Here is a 7,244-nt window from a genome sequence, read left to right on the forward strand (position 1 = left end):
TAAGTGGCGACTTAATATAAGTTGAGTAACATACCAAAGTCTTTGGGTCCCTTCTGTTCAGCAGTCATTTCTCTGGTGGAGTGGAGAGAGTTCATCTTCAGCTGAAGTCTGGAGTACACAGTCAGATGTGATCAGGAGTGGTTGTGGAGAAATGACAGAGACCAAGTCTTCTTATACCAGAGTGTCTGAGGTATAACCACTAACTGCTTTGATATGATTGGTCAAGAACAATAGGACCAGCTCTCTCCACCAATCACAGTCAAACATACTGTCCTCTACCCTCCCTCCTCCCCAGATATGCCCAATGGATCCAAATTGAATAACAAGAGGGAGGAGAGACATTCCCATTCATCTCAAGGACAAGTCATTTACATGAGCTGTACATGTAAATGACAGACAGGACATGCACAATGGATAGCAGTGACCTTTTCATAAATAAGGTGAAATGTTGATTTGTACTCTGAGATAGTTTGAGGGCACACTGCAAACAAAGGGCTTAAATATACAGGGGTAACAGGACACAGGTGAACTCAAAATACAATCAAACACAGGATAGGCTAACAAGTGTAGCAGTATGTGCGTTGACTTCTCCTCTGCCCATCCTCCTCCCAGTAATCAGTAAGCTGATTGCTTGCAGTATTTAAGCAGCACACACTCTGCCTGTGTTAGATTCTCCTCAGTCGGTGTGTGTGTGTGTGTGTGTTCCATTCGATTTACGCCTTTCCTGCAATTGTTACCATTATGTATCGGCAAGATTGCAATTATCTTTGTATTTATTCATTTATTCTGTTCCTTAACTCAGAAAAACGTAAGCTTCAAGATGAGGTCCTTGAGTATCTGCAGAGTGCAGATCAAAGGTCTGAGGAGAGAGATGAGAGGATGCTGCAACAGATGCAGCAGTCGACCACTTTTCTGCTGGGCTGGTGGAGAGGATGGTCTCTGCCATAGAGGGAGTCAGCAACCCTACTCGGGGACAGAACTGTACTGGGCTATATCACAAAATATCAAAAATCTATTAATTCTGCTCGTTGTCTTCTTGCACAGTATTCTTCCCTGGAAACCACAAAATAGAGCTATTTTGCACAAAGTCTGACCAAGGGATGGAAGAGTTGTTGATCTTTTCTTCTTTTCTTTCTTTATTTTTTCGTTCGCCAGCAAAGTCTATGGACTTTAAATGTTTCATGAGATAGTATTTTTCGTTTTTCTTTTAGGTTTTATGACCTCAATTACACCCACCCAACCTGAACATTGAACATTGAGTGGATTTTCTGTGGTCACTTGTTTGAGCCAGAAAACTGAATGTTAAAAGTACAGTCTTTGGGGTGCAATTGAGCTCAGAAAATAAGAAATAAGAACATTTATTTTTAAATGTCACAATCCCTTTAATGATTGTTTGGGTCGGATGCAATAAATGGCAAAGAAAACAACCGGCTCTAACAGACTCCAACACATGTCACCACCATACTTTTCTGTTCTAATAATACTAAAAAAAGAACAGGTCAACAGCAAATAGAACAATGGGACCATCTGAAAACCAATCACAGTCTAACATACTGTCCTCCACCCTCACTACTCCCCCCAGATATGCTCAATGGATCCACATTGAATAACAAGAGGGAGTAGAGACAGTCCCATTCACACTCAACATGAATAGTTAACATAATGTAAATGACAGCAGTTTAGGGTTTTTTGATTGATTGAACTTTTTTGGTCCAATGTAAGTGGTTGTTACGCCCCCTATCTATGGTTAGAGGGAGCAACATAAGATGCAGAAAGACAATTGCAATAAAACAGAATGTGTATTTATGGAATATATATATGGAAATGTCACGAGGCAGCCCGTGCCCTATACACACACACACACACACACACACACTGATTAAGGACATTGCACACACCACACAGACTGTGGGTAGTGGGGCAGACAGGTCCATATAATCATATCATATAATGTCAATACGGTTGATGTATGCATTTACAGGATGTACAAATGAAATGATACACAAAGGGAAAACATTCCGTTTATTAACCTGTGTTTATTGCAACCTCAGTGTTTGTATGGCCTTTCCAGTGCTGGCACTTTAAGAAGGGGGGAAGGTGCCAAGTACTGTTGAGGAGTAGGGGTGTTCCACAATGCCAAGTGTAAAGTATTTCTATTATCTGGGGAAATGAATGTAACCCCATATGATGTATGATGTCTAGGTGTGGGGTTACCTATTCAGGTTCAGCGGAGAGCTGTGAGCTTGTAGATCAACTGTTTATATTTAATTGCTTCTCGGTGGGTGGTAGGATCCTCTCCTATAAAGGGGAGACTGCAGGCAGAGCTAGTGAGTTATGCTGGGGCAGGCATCATGCTGACAGCCCTGTGAGAGAGCTGCTAGGGCCCATGTTAACATGGGCATAGCCTAGTGTAGTTTGTTATTTTTCCTTTTTCCTACGTTGTACATTAAGTATTTTTGAGTTCTTTGTTTTGTATTTTGGCCAGTATTTCTTTTGTGAATATCTACACTGGAGCTGGAGGTTTTTGAGCAATAAAAGCCACCAAAAAGCATCGCTGACTGTTTTTGGAGCCTTGGCCCTCGGGCAACTTCACATGTGGTGGCAGCGGAAAAGTAAGAACCGTTCAGGATGCCTCCCAAGAACCAGCAGCAAGCCACAGCCTCAAAGGAAGAGGGTGCCACGGGGAGTCATCGAGGAAGACTTCCAGCCCAAGGTGGACACAACCATTTCCCAAGAGGCGGCGTTTATCAGCAGTGCCAGGCAGTTTGAGACCTTCATGTGGATCATGAGGGGTCAGATCGAGGAGAAGCACGAGCACCAGCTCAACATGGTCAACCCCCAACTCAACAGAGTCAACCCTCAAATCACCCAGCTCCAGTGGACACTGAGGCAACCAGGGTTCAGCCGATGGCACCTAGGCCTACAGAGCAGCAGAACCGTCCGGTGGCAGAGACAGGGCGGCGGCGGCAGCACTGGTGCCAGTGGTGAGTCATGGAGACGAATGGTGACTTTCATTTGTGTTTTCCAACTGAGAAGAAATGTGCTAATTGAGTCTGTGCCCGGTGGTAGGATCCACTCCTATTTAAAGGAGGCTGCAGGGAGGTGTGCAGAGGAGCCAGTAGATGCAGGAGATGTGGAAAGACAGAGTGCATCGATCTGAAATGTGATGTGGAAGAATTACCGGAGAGGTGCATCCATTGTGAAGGAAATCATGGTGCAGGAGCGGCAATATGTCCTAAAAGAGTTAAGGAAGTTAAAATAAATAAGATAAGGAAAGAAAAGAGAATTACTGTGAGGAGGCTGGATGGGACTGAAACTGTGCATGTTGTGCAGCGTGAACCAGAGCAGAATATGAAGGAAACGGGTGAACCAAACATTTGCTGTGACAAGAAGAGATTCCTGGCATTCATAGCCATGGTTATAAACTGTGCTGTGGAAATTCCACGGAAATCAGAGAGGATCAAGATGGTGCTTGAGGCAGCCAGGAGGTTCCTGGGCGCTGAGGATATAAGTGGAGAAGAATTGAATGATACACTGAAAGAAGAATTTGCACAGCCATCTCAGGCCTTAGGGCCTGTGATGTAGGGAATGGACAGAAACTGAAGGGGAGCTAGTCGGGGTTTTGATTTATTTTATTTTATTGAGAGTAGAAGAAGAAGAAGACTGTAAGTAAGCAAGAGTAACAGAAGGGGGCGGTAATGCAACTTTTTGGATGCCAACCGCCGTAAAACCCCATGAAGAAGAAGAAGAAGAGCTAGTGAGTTATGCTGGGGCAGGCATCATGCTGACAGCCCTGTGAGAGAGCTGCTAGGGCCCATGTTAACATGGGCATAGCCTAGTGTAGTTTGTTATTTTTCCTACGTTGTACATTAAGTATTTTTGAGTTCTTTGTTTTGTATTTTGGCCAGTATTATTTTTGCTGTTTGATTTATCTTTTGTGAATATCTACACTGGAGCTGGAGGTTTTTGAGCAATAAAAGCCACCAAAAAGCATCGCTGACTGTTTTTGGAGCCTTGGCCCTCGGGCAACTTCACATGTGGTGGCAGCGGAAAAGTAAGAACCGTTCAGGATGCCTCCCAAGAACCAGCAGCAAGCCACAGCCTCAAAGGAAGAGGGTGCCACGGGGAGTCATCGAGGAAGACTTCCAGCCCAAGGTGGACACAACCATTTCCCAAGAGGCGGCGTTTATCAGCAGTGCCAGGCAGTGTGAGACCTTCATGTGGATCATGAGGGGTCAGATCGAGGAGAAACACGAGCACCAGCTCAACATGGTCAACCCCCAGCTCAACAGAGTCAACCCTCAAATCACCCAGCTCCAGTGGACACTGAGGCAACCAGGGTTCAGCCGATGGCACCTAGGCCTACAGAGCAGCAGAACCGTCCGGTGGCAGAGACGGCAGCACTGGTGCCAGTGGTGAGTCATGGAGACGAATGGTGACTTTCATTTGTGTTTTCCAACTGAGAAGAAATGTGCTAATTGAGTCTGTGCCCAGTGGTAGGATCCACTCCTATTTAAAGGAGGCTGCAGGGACAGGCTAGTTAGTTTGATGTGGGCAATGACACAGGTAACATCCCTGAGGGAGAGCTACAGGGCCTTGTGTGATCAAGGTACAGCCTGAAGAGAGCTCTTATCCATTTGGGTTTTGTTCAGTAGTGTTTGCTCAAGTGTTTATTTCATTTTGTCATTTTTCAGTATTATTGTCATTGTCCTGTTGAATCTGTACTGGACTTTGGTGGAGGAGTTTTGGGGGTGAAATAAATACCCTGAAACGGCATTTCTGACTGTTAATGGAGCCTTGGCCCTCGGGCAACTTCACAGGAATATACATATATAAAATATACAATAAACCCAAACAAACCTAAACTAGCAAAACCCGACTACAAACATAAGAACCACATATCAAATGCGTATCCCAAAAAGAGAGAGAGAGACTTTTATAAAACCTTTATTTTCTAAAAACAATCTTTTACAATCTTAAAAACAGTACAAACAATACATTTTCAAAAACCCATTTTTCCTTTCCTTTTTTTTAACTTACAATAGTACAAAACTAAAAACCAACTCCTCCTCAAACAGAGAACATCATTATAACACCACTGAGAAATGAACTCATCAACATTGTTCATGAGTGAGTAAAACCTGAAATCCACTCGAATTCTGGCTTTCACCAATGCTTTAAACATCGGCAATAGTTCCCCACCCCCAATATTTAATAATTTGCTTTTCCTATCTTTATATATAGCAAATTTGGCTAAATCTTCTTTTTTGTACCCAGCACCAAAAATAAAAGCAGTATCAGATCAAATCACGTTGCATCTTGAAAAAATATACTCCAATGCTTCAAGCAAAATTCCCAGTCTTTTGCATTCCAAGAAACAATGGAAAACTGTCTCTGTTTTGTTACAAAAAGGACACTCAATTGACACTGTGTGATCCAACTTTGTTGGAGCAAGAAAACTGAATGTTAAAAGTTCAGTCATTTTGGTGAAATTGAGCTCAGAAAACCTACAAGAAAATGGTCAGATGCAATGAAGTAATAATGTAGGTAGGTGTAGGTGGTTTTCTGTTCTAATAAGGCCTCTGAAATGTCTTGAGTGCATAGAAATTACCACTAAAAAGAGAACAGGTCAACAGCAAATAGAACTAGAACTGCACTCTGCCGAGTGCATACTTGCTTGTTGCACACTAGTAGGCCATAAATGGCCTACTAGTGCGCAAGCAGAGCGCGCAAGTACTTTCGACCGCTGGAAAGTATCACATCTCAGTATCTCTGTGAAGGAACGTTTGAAATGTATAATCATTACGTGTAACTATTTGCTACCTAACTACTTTTTTACAGAAAAATGAATCATTGATATGTGATGAAAAAAAAGGTATATAAACTGAATTAAAATATATTATACAGTATAATTATTTTATTACTTATTGTAAATTGTCAATTGTTTTAAATGTATTTCATTTTGTACTATAGTGATATTAATACTAAATCATGATCAGAGTAATATGTGTCTCTAACTTCAATTTCTGTAATAATACTTTCAAATTTGTTGAAATATACATGATCTAAAATACTTCCGAAATCTGTAGTTGGATTTGTATTTAATTGTTTAAAGCCTAATCTTGACATGAAGGTCTTGATTAGCAGTATACTGTGGTTACTTGGTTCCAAAAAGTGAAGCCAAGTTTTTTTCAACCGTAGGTTTGTGCCTGGTTTGCTGGGACCAGTTACAACATTACGTCATCGTTGTGAACTGGGACCAGAGTACATGGTGTGTATATGACGTAATGTTGTAACTTGTAACTAGTCCCAGCAAACCAGGCACAGACTGTATGTAGTTGTTCTAGTTACAACTACATACAGAGTATGTAGTTGTAATTTGATTAGCAGTATACTGTGGTTACTTGGTTCCAAAAAGTGAAGACAAGTTTTCTTCAACGGTAAATCTGTGCCTGGTTTGCTGGGACTAGTTACAACATTACGTCATCCTTGAGAGAGTACATGGTGTGTATATGACGTAATGTTGTAACTTGTAACTTGTAACTTGTAACATTACGTCATATACACACCATGTACTCTCTCAAGGATGACGTAATGTTGTAACTAGTCCCAGCAAACCAGGCACAGATTTACCGTTGAAGAAAACTTGGCTTCACTTCGAAGAGACCAAGCGAAACGATTACTTGCGCGCTCTGCTTGCGCAAGTAACAATGGGTCAACACCAATCACAGTATAACATACTGTCCTCCACCCTCCCTACTCCCACCAGATATGCTCAATGGATCCACATTGAATAACAAGAGGGAGTAGACAGTCCCATTCACACTCAAGGACATGAATGGTTACCATATGCATGTAAATGACAGCAGGACATGCACAATGGATAAAGAATTACACTTGGGCACTTTGCTAAGCTTGCAATTAATCAACAATTAAGCTCTTGTCATACTGTTCACACTAAACAGATGTATCTTTCATATGTGTGCGCTCATGGCGTTTTCGGGCGCTTGAAGTAGTGAAACTCTTTCCACACTGGTCACATCCATAGGGTTTCTCTCCAGTGTGAATTCTCTGGTGGCTTTTAAGGTTGGTAATTTTAGAGAAGTATTGTCCACACTGGTCACATCCATAGGGTTTCTCTCCAGTGTGAATTCTCCGGTGGCTTTTAAGGCCTGACATCATGGAGAAGTGTTCTCCACACTGATCACATCCATAGGGTTTCTCTCCAGTGTGAATTCTTTGGT

This window comes from Protomyctophum bolini, assembly GCF_963924005.1.
Source record: "Protomyctophum bolini genome assembly, chromosome: 8".
NCBI classification, from domain to species: domain Eukaryota; kingdom Metazoa; phylum Chordata; class Actinopteri; order Myctophiformes; family Myctophidae; genus Protomyctophum; species Protomyctophum bolini.